The following is a 15,805-nucleotide window of genomic DNA, read 5'->3' on the forward strand; positions in this document are numbered from 1 at the left end:
CTAATCTAATATCCAACGCCATCCACTCCAGTTTGACTCAACTTATCATAAGGTATGCTATCAAAAGCTTTTGCGAAATCCAAGTTTATTACTGTGTATCCTTCTCCTCTGTCCAAGGAAGCAGTCAGTTTATTGTAATAAGTAAGTAGATTACTAAAACATGATCTCCCTTTAGAAAATCCATGCTGCCCATCAAAGATTATACCATTGTTGTCTACCCAACTCTGGATCCTAGTTCTCACAAGCTTCTCCAACAACTTAACCACAACACCTGACACACAGATAGGCCTATAGTTTGATGCTTGAGTTCGATCATCTCCTTTATGAAGTGGCACAATCTTACCCTCCTTCCACTCCTTAGGAACTTGACCAAGTGCAAGACTCGTATTAAAAAAATATGTCAAGGCAGGTGTCAACTCTCTGGCACTTTCCTTCAGAATACGTGGTGATATATTATCAAGTCCCACACCCTTATTTACATCTAGTTTACTCAACTCCCCAAACACCTCTCTCTCACTTATAGTCAGTCTCTCCTCCCCATCAACAAATCTTGGTTAACTTGCAGTTGCTATTTTGCACTTTGTCTTTTGCTCTCAGGCAATAATGCTGCTTAAGAAACTGGATTTGATTATATTATTATTATTATTATTAATGAGTAATCCATCTGCCCATTCCGGTATTTTGCTCATGAACAATTTGATAACAACTCCTGATATTCTGATTACTCAGTAATTTGCTACATCATTCTCAGAGCCATGTTTTTGCAATGAAACTATTTTCCCTTCTCTCCACCCCTCGGGATTAAGTTCTGTAATATGTTATGCACCTCCGTTTCATTTACCTCAGTTCCCATATAGGCCTTTGGCTCTCTCATTCCATCAATATCACCATCTGGATGATATACTCTTGCAAAGTGTTCACTTAGTAATTCTACTATTTCAACTGATTGATTCAGTTACCTCCCTACCATTGTCATTCCTTAAAATCATTCTGCCATGCACATTCTTTCTTTTACTTACAGCATAATGAAAGAATTGTTTGGAATTATCTTTAGCCTTCATTGCTAACATCTTTTTTATACTCTGCTTTTGCCTTTCTTGCCACACTAGTTACCCTTCTAGCCTGTGCCTTATACTTTCCATGTGCCTGCTAATCATCGTTCTCCTTAAATTTGCCTCTGGATCCTCTCTACCTCCTACTCCCCATCAAGAAGGAAAAACCCTGGCAGCCAGATGTGGGCACAGTAGTCAAGATGGGGGTCTTATCAAGGATCGATAAGAGAGCAGGGTTTCAGCTGAGAAAGGAGGTATAGTTACCGAGGAAAGCAAAAAGAAAACTGTAAAAGATGACGAAGTGATTGCTGCTGTGATAGCCACATTAAATAGAGAACGTTATCTTGCAGAAGTGAAGCTGGAAAATCTCGAGAATAAAGATGTAGATAATTTCGAAAAAAATTCAGAAAATATGACTAAAAGTGTCTCTCTCTTTGATTATCTTCATGGAGAATTACGTCATGGTTACCCTCTGGAAAATGATGAGTAGCTTTACACTGAAAGGTGAGAAAAGTTTTATATCTTCTGGAAAATTCTAAGAGAGTTAGAAAAGTTTATTTTGTATAGATGCTTCCAATGTGTTGATGCTTATTTTTACATATTTACACTCCTTCCACTTTGCTTCACATTATCATTTTGGTTTTTGATCACCAGATCATTGAGGATGGTTCAGTTCTATTTTTAGTTCCCTTCCTACAGGTCCAAATTCTCGTCTTCTGCAACCTGCAGAAATTTGTGATCTCTTAAAAGGAATTATTCTTATCACTGTTGGATTTATGATGATATATGTTGACACTTCAATGCTGTATCACAATGTAAAAAGCCAGTCTGCAATCAAGCTGTATATTTTCTTTAATATGCTAGAAGTTGCTGATAAACTCTTTTCCTCATTTGGACAAAATATTCTTGATGCCTAATTTTGGACAGCAACTGAAACTAGAGGAAAAGAGAGAGCATATTGGTCTCTTACCTCACTTTCTTTTATCTGTGGTCTATTTATACCAGTTTTACACTCTGTTTTGGTCCTTTTCCAAACTGCTACTTTGAATGTTGCTACCAATTCTCAAAATAAAGCTCTGCTTATTATTATGATGTTAAATAATTTTGTGGAATTGAAGAGTGTGGTATTTAAGAAATTTGAAAAGAACGACTTACTCCAAATGTCTTAGAGTGATGTTAGAGAGAGATTCCATTACCTAGTCCTTCTTTTGATTGTCATCATTCAAACAATTAAAGAATATAACTGGAGTGAAGAACACTTTTAGGTTCTTATGCCTGATTGTATAATGGTATTGGTTGCTGAAGTTTAAGTTGATTGGGTAAAGCATGCCTTTATCACAAGATTTAATGAAATTTCTTGTGAGATTTACAAAGATTATACAGTGAGTTTAGCATATGAACTTGCCAGCAGTAAACTGAAGAATACATATTCTGATCACTCAGATTTAATATCCAGAAGAATGGGATTTATTCCACTACCATTAGGAGCATTAGTGTTCAGGTCTATAAGTAGTTCTATAACTGCATCAAGAAACGTTAGCATCCTTTTCCTATTTCTTTTATACTTGTGTTTTATTATTATTATTATTATTATTATTATTATTATTATTATTATTATTATTACCCAAGACTCCATGGAGTCAAAGACTCATTTGGGAGATCCTTTTATCAAACACACAGGTCATCATACGGTGCTTTAAACACACTCACATTCTCTGCAGACACCACACTCTCAGGCAAGGCATTCCAATCATTCACAACTCTGCATGAAAAAAACCTGCTTCTCACTCCCCTGCTCACACCCTCTTTATACAGCTTCCAGGGACGACCTCTAGTTCTCCCCTGATCTCCCACTATTTTCTGTAGAACCTCTCCAGCATTGATCCTATAACAACCCCTTAATAACTTGTAGGTCTCTATCATATCTCCCCTCATCCTCCTCCTGTCCATCAGACTCTGCAAGTTGCATCTTCTCATTCTTTCCTCATACTCAACATTCCAGAGGTCAGAAATTACCTTAGTCAGTCACCTCTTTACCCTCTCCAACATATCTTCATCCTTCTGAAAACCAGGTGACCAAATCTGGGTACAATAGTCCATGTGTGGCCTAATCAAAGCCTTATACAATGGAAGAAGAATCTCCCTACTTCTACAAGTCAGTGTCCTCCACATCATTCCCAGAAGCCTTTTTGTTGTCTTCACAATTTTGGCTATGTGGCCCCTAAATTTCAGATCCTTATCCACTATCACCCCCAATCTTTTATTTCCACCACCTCTGACAATATATATCCTCACCAAGCATAAATTCTTCATCCCATTTTTGTTTTCCAAATTTTAAAACCTTACATTTTGCAACATTGAACTCACATCCCCATTCCTGTGCCCAATTACTCAATTTATTAAAGTCTTCTTGTAAAGCCACAACATCCTCGCTACTTTTCATGGTTCGTTCCAACTTTGCATCATCTGCAAACAATTGAATATCTCCATCCAAATCTTCACCAATATCATTAATATACAAGTTAAACAGCAATGGCCCTGAAACAGACCCCTGAGTCACACCACTAGTAAATTTCCTTTTCCTGGATATCGCTATCCCATAACCAACTTGTTGATACCTATCAGATAGCCAGTCACCAATCCAATGCACTAATCTAATATCCAACCCCATCCACTCCAGTTTGACTATCAACTTATCATGCGGTAATCTATCAAAAACCTTTGCAAAATCTAAGTATATTACTTTGTATCCTTCTCCTCTGTCCATGGAAACAGCCACCTTATTGTAATAAGTAAATAGATTACTAAAACATGATCTCCCTTTAGAAAATCCATGCTGCCCATCAAAGATAATATCATTGTTGTCAACCCAATTCTGGATCCTAGTTCTCACAAGCTTCTCCAGCAACCTAACTACAACACCAGCCACACGGATAGCCCTATAGTTTGATGCTTGAGTTCTATCACCTCCTTTATGAAGTGGCACAATCTTGCCCTCCTTCCACTCCTTAGGAACTTGACCGAGTGCAAGACTCGTATTAAAAAAATATGTCAAGGCTAGCGTCAACTCCCTGGCACATTCCTTCAGAATACTTGGTGATATATTATCAAGTCCCACAGCCTTATTTACATCTAGTTTACTCAATTCCCCATACATCTCTTGCTCACTTACAATCAGTCTCTCTTCCCCATCATCAATTGCTCTCAATCTCCCCATGCAGTCACATTTTCAAGATTTAAAGACCTTTATGAACTGCTCATTAAGTATCTCCACCACACCTTCTGCAACAGCTGTCTTTATACCATTTTCTCCAATCAGTGTCATCTTTCCATGATCATTCTTTCTTTTGCTGGCTACATATTGAAAGAACTCATTAGGATTCTTTTTGGCTTCGTTAGCTAACTGCTGTTCATACCTCTCTTTAGCTACCCTCACCAACCAAGTCACCTGCCTTGCCTGGTCTTTGTAGTCCTTATGGAATTGGTTATTTCCACTTCTCTTATTCTGCCTCCATAATGCCCTTTTTCTCTATATTGCATGCTTAATCTCTTTATTCATCCATTTCACAGCTACCTTATTTAACCTCTTCTCACCCTTGAATACATTTAGACATTGCATCTGCTAGATAGTTTTTGAAAATCCTCTAAGCTGCATCGATCTCTTTTCCATCTGTACTTCTCATTCCATGCTACACCTGCAAACTGTCGCCTGAGCTCTTCATTAAAAGGGTCCTCACACTGCTGGGAACCACCCAGGTAATGACCTCATGGTCACACTCACCAATTGGTGGATGATTTGACATCTCATTTATAATTACCTTATTTGCTGGCATATAAGACGCAATTTTTTTCTTTGATAATAGGTCTGAAAAACAGGGTGTGTCTTATATGCCGATACTCAGTTTTTTGTTACTTTCATTTCTGGACATTTTCTCTGTTCCGAGTTACATGATTTCTTTCTTGCTTCCTTGCCATGTGGGAGTGCATTCCAGTTACGTAGAATTCAGTGGATGCGAATGTTGTCGCGGTTGTTGTAAATGGCAATAAATTTCTGTATTTAAATTTTCTCAAAATTTCTTGGCAAATTAAGGCTGAAAAACGTTGGCAGTGCTACAGTATTGCATACAAGCTACGTGTGATTGCGTATGCTAAAGAACATGGAAACAGGACTGCAGAGAGGCATTTCGGGCCACCCCCAACTGAGAAAATGATAAGAACTTGGTGGTATCAGGAAGAGAATTTTAAAAAAGCAACTCACAGTAAACATAACCTACGAAGCGGAACTGCAAAATGGCCAGAACTTGAGGCAGAACTGAATACTTGGATTTTAGACCACAGAAAAGCGGGACTTTCAGTGTCTACAAAACTGATTATTCATCAAGCGAAAGCAATAGCCACTAACAGAGTGATCGCCAACTTTAATGGATCAACATCATGGTATTCAAGATTCCTGAAGAGAAACCAGCTATGTAGGTAGACTAAAACAAAAATATCACAAAAGATGCCAGCTGAATATGAAGAAAAATTTATCGAATTTCATCGATTCGTCATTAACGCAAGGAAACGAGAAAATTTTGAACATGCGCAAATAGGAAACATGGACGAGGTTCTGCTGACTTTTGATGTGTCCTCAAACAAAACTGTAGATTCCAAGGGTACAAAAGATGTTACTTTTAAAACTTTGGGGTACGAAAAAACTCACTCCACGGTTGTTTTATCCTGCTATGCTGATGGGATAAAATTGCCGCTACTATTGATTTTTAAAAGGAAGACGCTACCCAAAGAAAAACTGCTTAAAGGAGTGTTTGTACATGTTCATGCAAAAGGGCTGGATAGATGGAGGAAGAATGAAGTTATGGATAGTAAAATTTGGTCTAGGCACCGTGTTGAAGAAGCCTGCGCTGCTAGTTTGGGATCAGTTTTGTTCTCACAAAACATTAGATGTTAAAAATAAACTCAAGGAATTGAAAACTCATTTAGCTGTAATTCCAAGAGGTCTAACTAGTTAGCTTCAATCTTTAGATGTCTGTATTAATAAACCATTTAAGAGATTTATGAAGAAGTGGAACAGCTAGATGCAGTCTTCAAATTTTTAGGTTATGCCATCAGGAAGAAGGAAGAGACCTAGCATTTTGCAAGTTTGTCAGTGGGTCAAAGCTTCATGGGATGCTGTGAAAACTGAGACAGTGGTTAAATCATTTAAGAAGTGTGGCATTAGTAATGCACTGGATGGTACAGAGGACAATTTGCCTCTGTACCATCCTATGAGGACTCAAATTCTGATTTAGAAGAGGTTTCAAGTGTCTCTTCATTTAGCTCTGGAGATGAATTTCTGGGTTTTGACAAAGAAGATTAAAAGGTGGGTACTCTTTCCTAGTTAGATTAGGTATTTGTTGAAAGCAGACCTACCTATTACTTTATAATTGAAATACTGTAAATTTATTATAATATTCAGTGATAAAATTTTTTTCCTAAAAAATGTGTTCAAACAAGGAGGTGCGTCTTATATGCCAGCAAATATGGTACATCCTCTGATAAGATGACCAAATCCAAGACCCCCAATCCTCGTGTGCCCTCTGTTATATACTGTCTGAGGTAGTTATCCCTCAGAAACTCAAGAAACTCGTTTTCTTTACTTCCAGTTGCTATCTCATCATTCCAGTCTGTATTGCCATAATTAAAATCGTCCTTAATGATCACTCTTTTCTTATTTGCTTGGCTAATTTGATTATACATTTCATAGTCACTACTATCCACATTTCCTGGTCTATAACAACATCCAACCAAGTATTTCATTCCATTTACCTCTGTCTCACACCATAGTGCCTCAAAACCACTGGCACTATTTCCCTCTTGCATCTCTACTTTGTATGGACCTAACTCTCTTTCTCTATCATCAATAGCACTCCCCCTCCCTTTTTACCCCTTTTATCCTCACGAAACACACCATATCCTTCCATCTCTATTCCTGTCAGGATGTCGTCCTCATCTAACCATGTCTCACTTATTCCAATAATTTTTGGGTGAGCAGACTCAATTAGTGTAACCATTTCATCTGCCTTGTTTCTTACACTTCTAGCATTTGTATATAAACACAACAGCTCATTCCTGGATCTACAGCTAGTTCCACTGATACCATTCATTCGATGTGATCTCTCCATTCTCGACTGTGACCATTTCCCTTTCTGCTTATTCATTTTAGAACCCTTTTCAGTTCCAACTGTTTCTTCTTGATCCCAGGTCAACCCATTCCTTTTCTCTCTACACATGCTCTCACATCCTCTTGGAGCAGCCACCTTTCTCACGCTGTGTACCCTTGTCCATCTTGAGCTTCCCCATTTCCCTGTTCATCTTGCACACCCATTCTCTCATTTTCCATACTGTTATTAATGAGGAAGTATGCCACTTACTTCCTCATTAATAACCACCTCTTCAGTCTCTCCTGTCATACTCTCCTGCTCTTCCACATCACTTCTCACTAGATCTGATTCATTCTCTGTACTCACTTCTCTACCTTCCAACAGCAGTCTCTCCAAATGATTTACACCATAACCACTCAAATGCAGTTCATCACTCCCATAAACTTCACTTCATCCTTCAAACTCATTCCGCATATTAACAAATTGTACTCACCTCTCATCATACATTTCAGCCAACATACCATTCATAATCCTTGCTCTCCACCTCATCTCACCACAATCATACTTAGGCAACACACTTACTACCCTTCCTGTCACACTATTCTCTTTTATCCGTCTCTAAGCAGCCTCCTGATATTCATTCTTACGTGCCCTTTGTCCTATGTCAAGTCATTCATACCTATTAATATCATCAACTCCTTTGCTTGCTCCCTCCTCATATCCAATGGCTCAATCACTCTACTCATTTTACCACCTGGAAAACATACCTTGTGCATCCTCTCATCCAACAAACCTTGAATAATGGAGTCACCATACAATGCCACTCACTCATCTTTTGTTAACTCTTTCATACCTACTTGATTTGTTTTAATCGTTTTCACCCAAATTTTCTTAATTTCACTCCACATCCATTTCATCTCTTGCCTCATCCAGCCCAATTCATCTTTCAAATCTCGCATCGTATTCTCTCTATCATTCAGTCTTTCTAATTTTCGAACTCTCGACTCCCTCATCACACTTTTACACTCATTCAACCTTTTGAGTTTCTGTACTTTCGATCCATCCGTCCAACTTTCGCTTTCATTCATTCTTTCCATTTTTCACACTTTTGAACCTTTCGTCACACTATTTCCAGTTTCTTTCGTTCTCTCAATTTTGTTTCCTTTTGCCACATTTGCCTCGCTTTCGTTCTTTTTACCATCCATTTCAGTTTTCAAATCACTTTTTCTTTTTCAATGCTTTCTTAACAATTTTTTGCCTTTCTTTAACACCATGCTTCTATTTTGAACAAGCACTCATTCTTCCTGCGACACTCCTGCTACTAACACTTTCTGTCATCAAATTCATATTAGCACTCATCAATTCCTCATTCAGCCCACACTTTGCACACACCCTCCTTCCATCAGCCGCAAACATCCACAAACCATCTATGTAATCAAAAGAATACATATAGCACACCTTGCACTTCACGAAACGACTGAGATCTAAGTTAAAATCATGCACTTACAAAGCTGTCGCCATCTTTCCTCTGCCAGTTACTACTCTAAGGGCCAAAAACAAGGAATTTGTAATCAAGTTTAAGCAAAATATCCCACACACTCAGAGGTTGTGCACTACTAGTAATAATACTAGTAGTGCACAACTTTTATAACAGCTCTTACTCAAACAATCACTCATATACAATTAATTATTTCAAGAATAACTTAACTGAATCCAGAGCACTTCTTACACACTGCTGCTAATGTTGCCTCACGAGCACTGCTAAAATTTTAAATAATATCCTGCTTCTTGGTAAAGCATGTGATCTCATTGAAAAGCATACACAAGCTCAGAAAGAGAAAATGCCACAGCTAATCAGTGCAGTAGTTTACCATCTAGTCGGCATCATAGTATGGAAGATATACCACAAGCAGTTACCAAGGTGAAAAGTATGCCTCATAGCCCAAATCCAAGTATATCTTCAAGTTTAGCTGATATTGCAGCACAGGCTGTATTATTACAGGAAGCTATGGAGCCAAATCCTATGTTTTTCTAATAGTACAGTTAGCTTAAACAGTCTTGGAATGAATGATTCAGTGTTTACAAGGAGATGGACAATTTGATGCCAGTCGCACTGATGGCACAAGGTGGAAAACTACCAATACATTTGGTGGAATCTTGCAAATACCAAAAGAACCTCTAAAAAGAAGTCTCCCTTCAATAAAAAGTTGAAGTTTCACAAAGTTCTGTAAATACCTGAGAGGATAAACATAATTATTTGATCACATATGTATATTTTGACTATTTATTAAATGTGACATCATTTGCCATTTATTTGACTGAGAGGTTTCACAAGACTGTTTCAAAAAGAACCTCTGTATATTGTACAGTTTTTGAATTTTGCAGCAAAGTATTAATCATATTTTTCAGACTGTTTTTGACCACTCTCCCATGACACATTTAAATTGTGAACATATCAGTTTTTAAAAAAAAAAATCATCTCATCATTCTTAAAGAAAATGCATCCTTTCTAACTTCATTTTAATTCTTTAATGCCTTTACTAATTTTTCTGTGAAAATTTTGTTTCAGATTTAGTGATTGTGATATGGTTGTGTGTGCTACAAAAATTCTATTTACATCTTAAAAATTTTGGAAGTTCATAAATTAGGGAACATCTACAAGAAATAAGAATATGGAATGTGTAATCATTAGAATATATATTCTATTGAGATTTGAAAAAAAAAAATTAATTATCTTAATATGCCTTAAATATTTTATGAGCCAGTTTATCTTTGATAATATTTTAGGTCAGAATATTTTATATTTTACAGTTTTTAGCTTTGCTTACTAACTGTTTTTAAATGTAATAACAGTATTGATTGTGTTGGAGTGTGCAATTAATTTTCTTTGGTTAAGTTTAAGAAGTTAATTTTGTATTATGGCTACTTCAAAACAGAAGGTTGGTGAACAAAATGATCTTTGTCTCCAAATGCTTTTCATCTGAAAGGAAAAAAAAAAGTCCTTATATTTCAAATGTCACAACCAGTTTTGTTTTTGAAATATTCAATTTTTCCATTGGTATTGGTGTAAACATGTTAGATGATTCTGCTCTTTGTTTGTTCAAAAGGTAGATATTTCAGATTTCCTCATTTGGCTTTTGTGATTAAATTGTCTTTTTTTAATAAAATGCTGAAGTGCACAAACAGAAGATAGTGATGCAAATTATTGTTATTTTTTTAAATAATAAGTAAGTTTTAACTTACAATTGTGAAAATAGGTAGGAAAACAGAAACTTAACTCCATTCTCAATCCACAGTAATCCTATGAAACAAGTAACACTCTTGTTGCTTAATTTTTTTTTTTGCCATATTTAACAAATATAGCAAATTAAAGCTGGAAATACCAAGGCTGGTATGGTTGGGGGACCCATTGGAATAAATTAATATGGAATAAGAGAGATATAAGCCAAAACACCAAGCTGTTAGTATACAAGACAGTATTCAAATCAGTTTTAATATATATTGATCTGAGAGTTGAATTAGAAATAAAACAGTTCAGCAGATACAAGAGATGCTATTGGAGAAAATTAGAGAAGCAAACAGATGACATCAATAATATAAGTACATTAAATTTGAAGATCTAAGAAAAAAAAAACATGAAAGGGCCTAAAGTGCTATCATCACTGAAACAGAATGGGAAGTGTAGCAAAACCTAGTTTGAAATAAGAAATACTCAGAATAAAACCAAGATATAAATGGATTGATGCAGTTAGGACTGTTTTGGGCAGGAACATTTCCACTACATTAGTCTTAACAAAAGCAAGAGAAGAAAATTGTTAATAGAAAATATTGAAATCTTAATTGTACTGATCAAAGATAGCATCCTGTACCATTCTTGAAGGTATTTGCCAAATGTTTGTGGTAAAATCTTAACATCATACCTTTTTAGCAAGCTTGACTTGGCTATAAATCAGTAGAAAATTAGTTTAATTTAATCTGCTAAGTATGCTATTGGTGATTTTATTTTTAATTGATTTTCTTCCTATCCAAAGGATACTGATTATGAGTCACTAGGGAAGATGTCACTTATCCTCTCTACAATCAGTTTATTGATTCACATACACTTGTTTAAAAAAAAAAGAGAGAGAGAGAGAGAGAAAAAAAAACAGTTGGTATAAGATTATTACATCCTTTGCTCAACAGTCTGCATTACTCCATACTCATCTATCATGATTACTTGGGATAAAAGGGGGTAAGTGTTATTCTATCTTGAAGTGAAATCTCCTCTTTCTATGTTGTATCTGATCTAAGACATTAGAGAACCTATAGCAAATTGACACCCTGTGTAGGTAAGGAAAAAAAAGAATCTGGTAATGTTCTTTTTAAAGAGCTGGAGGTTGCAGTTCTGGAGAAATACTTCATGGGGAAGGCTAGTCTAGAGAAAACAGAAAACAATGAAATGAAAGATGAATGGCACTTGCAGGTTCAGTGGTTTAGCAGTTGAACTACATATGGATGTTGGACAGCATCAAGAATTTTCAGAGGTATTTGGTGCATCATCCCAAATGTGAGAGCATAATGCCAAGGTTCGATGGATTTAGAAATTGTACAGAGTAGCTGAACAGATGAAAAAAAAAAAAGTAATGTCTTGAATGAAAAAAAAGAAGCACAGTTTTCTTTGAATACTGGAGACACTATGAAATGGTGTTTGCATCAGGGAAGATTAGAGGTAAGTGTCTGTCCAAGAAGTAAAATCTGGTTGTCTTGACTGTTATGCTGAGTGTTATCAAAAGAAAGAGAAGTGCTAAGTATTTTTGTGAGTTAAAAAAGAGAAAATTTTGTTTTAGAAGTATTGAATGTCATCAGGTTGTCATCATTCCATTGAAGGATGGTATAGATATCAGTATTTAGGTTGTAAAAGATTTTAAAGCTTAGAATGTTGAATGTTTGAGCTGCAAGGTTGTTGTCTGCAAGAAATGTAGAGTGCTAATACTGGAAAAATTATAGCTAAAGATTTGGAGTCAGTGAGAGAAGGCCATTAATCTATATGAGCAAGAGTATGAGTGATGTAACAGAGCCCTGAGGAATGTCTGAATTATTAGGGAAATCTGAAGAGAGAGAGAGAGAGAGAGAGAGAGAAAATATATCCATTATTATATGCAGCAAACAATGTGAGAGCAAACCGGCAACCCAGTTATAACGGGTAGATGGTAGACCATAAGATGATGTGCTGAGAAGCCTTAAATGCCGCAGAAATGTTAAGTGTAACAGCACAGGCTTCTTCAAGCTTTTCCATGAGACAGGTTCACAAGTGAGCAATGTAGGCTGGGCATATAATCTTAGTGTGCTAGGTGTGTGCTGCACACCTGGAAAAATTTATGAAGAAATAAGCAGTGATTTTTTTAAATAAATTTATTTATTTATTATTTATAAGTTATGTATTTTAATTTTAAATAAATAGTCATGAACTGTTATCAAGACATTCACAGTGTAACTGTAAATCACACAAGGTGAACATTGCCATTGATGCACACATCATTAACTAGTCATACATGGAGAGAAAAAGTAATGTTATTCTTTCTGTGAAGTTTGCAATGAGGTATCTACGTGCGTTTTTAACGACTAAATCTCTGAACAATGCCAACCTGGCTGGCCGAATGGTTAGCATGTCTGCTCTCCAGTCAAGAGGCTGCGGGTTCGAATCCCGCCATGGGCATGGCTGTTTGTGATTGTCTGTGGAAATACCAGTGGTGGTGGTAGGTGGTAGATGGCGTTGGTGTAGTTGCTGTCGATTGGTAGATTGTGAGTGGTGGAAGCAGAGCTGTAGAGTAGATGCCCTCCCTTGATGAGTCTTTGTACTCCTTGGAGGTGACAAATAATAATAATAAATTGAGCAGAAATAATGCAACATTTCCCTGGAATTAAAGTCGGGCAGCATGCCAAAAGCACAGTAGCTTATTTCTACTATTCAGTAGATTATCTACAGCCAAGAAGTGAAGTGTAGTTTGTTATTCCTAGTGGTTTCCTGTTAGATAACTATGTACTATATATTTAAAAAAAAAAGGGGGTTGACATTTATTTTTATACTTCTCAACCATGAGAAACAGCACAGCATTGAAGATATTTTGTGTACACCTTTTTCAAACCAAGAATACTAAGTGAAGTTATGTGAACCAAGTTGTGTTCAGTACACCATATTTTTGATCCCTAACCAAAGCCAGAAGAGACCACATCTCTTCTGTCCAATCTGCTTCTCTACTTTTATTTTAGAGATTTGTTCTCTGGAACACTGCTTAAATAAAAACCTCTTCTTCTTCATCTTGTTTCCCTAATTCCAGTAGTAGAGATTTATTTAGATAAATCTCTACTATCACCTATCATATTAAATTAAAGATATTTATTGCCTCCTCTGATCTCTTATCAGAAAGATAATTCTGGAAACTAAAGTCCCATTGTCATAATAGGGTTCTCTCTGTTCTCAATATTATGTTCTCTGTGCATATCCATTGATTAGGAAATCACTCTAAATCTAATGTGTTTCTCACAAAGGGAAATAAATCCTTATGAAATGATCATACTAGTGCTCTCATTTCATTTCAAGAATGATAAAAAAATAATAAAATCTGTTAATAATAAGCTTACTCACTAAACAAAAGCATCTTGCTTAATTATCTGTTGCCAATATGGATTCTATTAGTATCAGTTTAAAGTATACTTGATGAAAAATTGGTTTTCTCCTTTTACTCAAGTGTAAGCAACCAAACGTTTGCACTTGAAATATCTTCCTAGCTAGGCTATTTGTATATTGGGGTAGATGACTTTGCATGCACACTTTTGTTTGCTCAGACTTGAGTAATGGATGTATATATTAAAGATGCTGGCCTGGTTGTCCTAGTGGTTAGCGTTACCACTCTCCAGCCAAAAGGCTGCAGGTTTGAATCTCACCATGGGAATAGATGTTTGTGATTGTCTGTGAAAATAGTGGTGGTGGACAGTAGATGGCATTGGTGCAGATGATGTGGTAGGTGGATGAAGTTGAGTGGAGAGAGAGAGAGTTGTAGAGTAGGTGCCCTCCCTATGAGTCTTGGACTCCCTGGAGGTGTCAAATAATAATAATAAAGAGGAACTATAACCTGCTTGTCTCTGCTTGTCAAAGTATTCTTCAGTAACCAAGTGATCTGATGAGCTGATTTAGCCACTTTTGATATGTGCTCCCTAAACTTCAACTCCCTATCCACCAACACACCCAAATCCTCTGGCTTCATCAATTTCCTAGAGTACAGTTCCACCAATGTGGTATACTGCTGTAATCTTTTCACCCCAAATTGCATAACCTTACACTTTTCCACATTAAACTGACATCCATCCATTCTACTTATTCCAGTCTGCCAGTCTACCCAAATCATCCTGCAAAATTTAGACATCGTGTGTATTCAGTATTGCTCTACTCAACTTTGCAACATCGGCAAATAAATGAACAGTTCCTCTCAGATCTTTTCCTATATCATTACCGAGCAAATTAAATAGCAACGGTCCAAGAACAGAACCCTGCAGCATACCGTTAGTCACAGGCCTTCTTTTGGATTCTACTCCTGAATAAACTACTCTCTGATATCTCTCCATCAACCAACCTCCTATCCATCAACCAACCTCCTATCCATCTCACCAACTTTATATCCATCCCCATATGCTGCAGTTTACTGATTAGAATTCCATGTGGTATCCTGTCAAAGGCCTTAGCCAAGTTCAGCAGTACCACGCTGAACTTGGCTAAACCCATTACCCTTATCCAGTTCAGCCATCACTGTATTATAAATCATGAGCAAGTTACTGAGGCATGATCTACCCTTCACAAAACCATGCTGCCCATCATAAGTATCCCATTTTCATCTATCCATTCCTGTATTTTTCTCTTGACTACTTTCTCCAAAACCTTGAGAACGACTCTTGATATGCTGATCAGTTGGTAATTTGCAACAGCAGTCTTGGAACCTCCTTTATGCAGTGGAACTATTTCCCCCCCTTTCCACCCCCTCGGGACAGACCCAGACCCAAGACTCAAATTAAACAAAATGGTCAAAAGGCACTGACAATTCTTTAGCCGCTTCACGTAAGACCCAAGCTGGTATACCATCCAATCCCACAGATGTATTCACATTAAGGTTTTGTAATATACTATTCGCCTCCATTTCATTCACCTCAATTCCCATATAAGCCATCATAAGTATCCCATGCATGCCATGGCACTGATCCAAGCAATCTCATAAGCTTGTCATACTTACCAGCCTGGTAATTTCACATATGTCCTGTCTTAATTGAAAATTTCACAGATTTAGCCACCTCACCAGGTCAAGACCTTATGATCACTCTCACCAATTGGTGGCAACATGGTCATATTCGTTATAGCCAAATTCTCAGATGCAATTACTAGATCAAACACTCTCGAACCCCTAGTATATTCCATTACATGCTGCCTCAGGTAGTTATCTCTTAGTAACTGCATAAAATCCATTTCTTTTCTCCCATGTGTCCTCTCCTCCTTCCAATCAATGTTACTATAGTTGAAATCCTCCATAATAATTACTTGTCCTCCACTCAATGAGTCTATTTGTCTATGCATGCTGTCTCCATCAT

The 15,805-nt window shown here is 36.8% G+C and overlaps 1 protein-coding gene and 1 pseudogene across 4 annotated transcripts in view; both read left to right on the top strand.

Annotated features, from left to right (window-relative positions):
• LOC150101147 (uncharacterized) overlaps positions 1 to 15,805 on the top strand; it is a 916,082-nt gene that overhangs the window by 847,199 nt on the left and 53,078 nt on the right. The window lies entirely within an intron of this gene.
• On the top strand, positions 1,465 to 9,294 carry LOC150101149 (transmembrane anterior posterior transformation protein 1 homolog; annotated as a pseudogene).

Source organism: Typopeltis vanoorti, chromosome 12, assembly GCF_054136105.1.
Source record: "Typopeltis vanoorti isolate ZY-2024b chromosome 12, IOZ_Tvanoo_1.0, whole genome shotgun sequence".
In the NCBI taxonomy this organism is placed as follows: domain Eukaryota; kingdom Metazoa; phylum Arthropoda; class Arachnida; order Uropygi; family Thelyphonidae; genus Typopeltis; species Typopeltis vanoorti.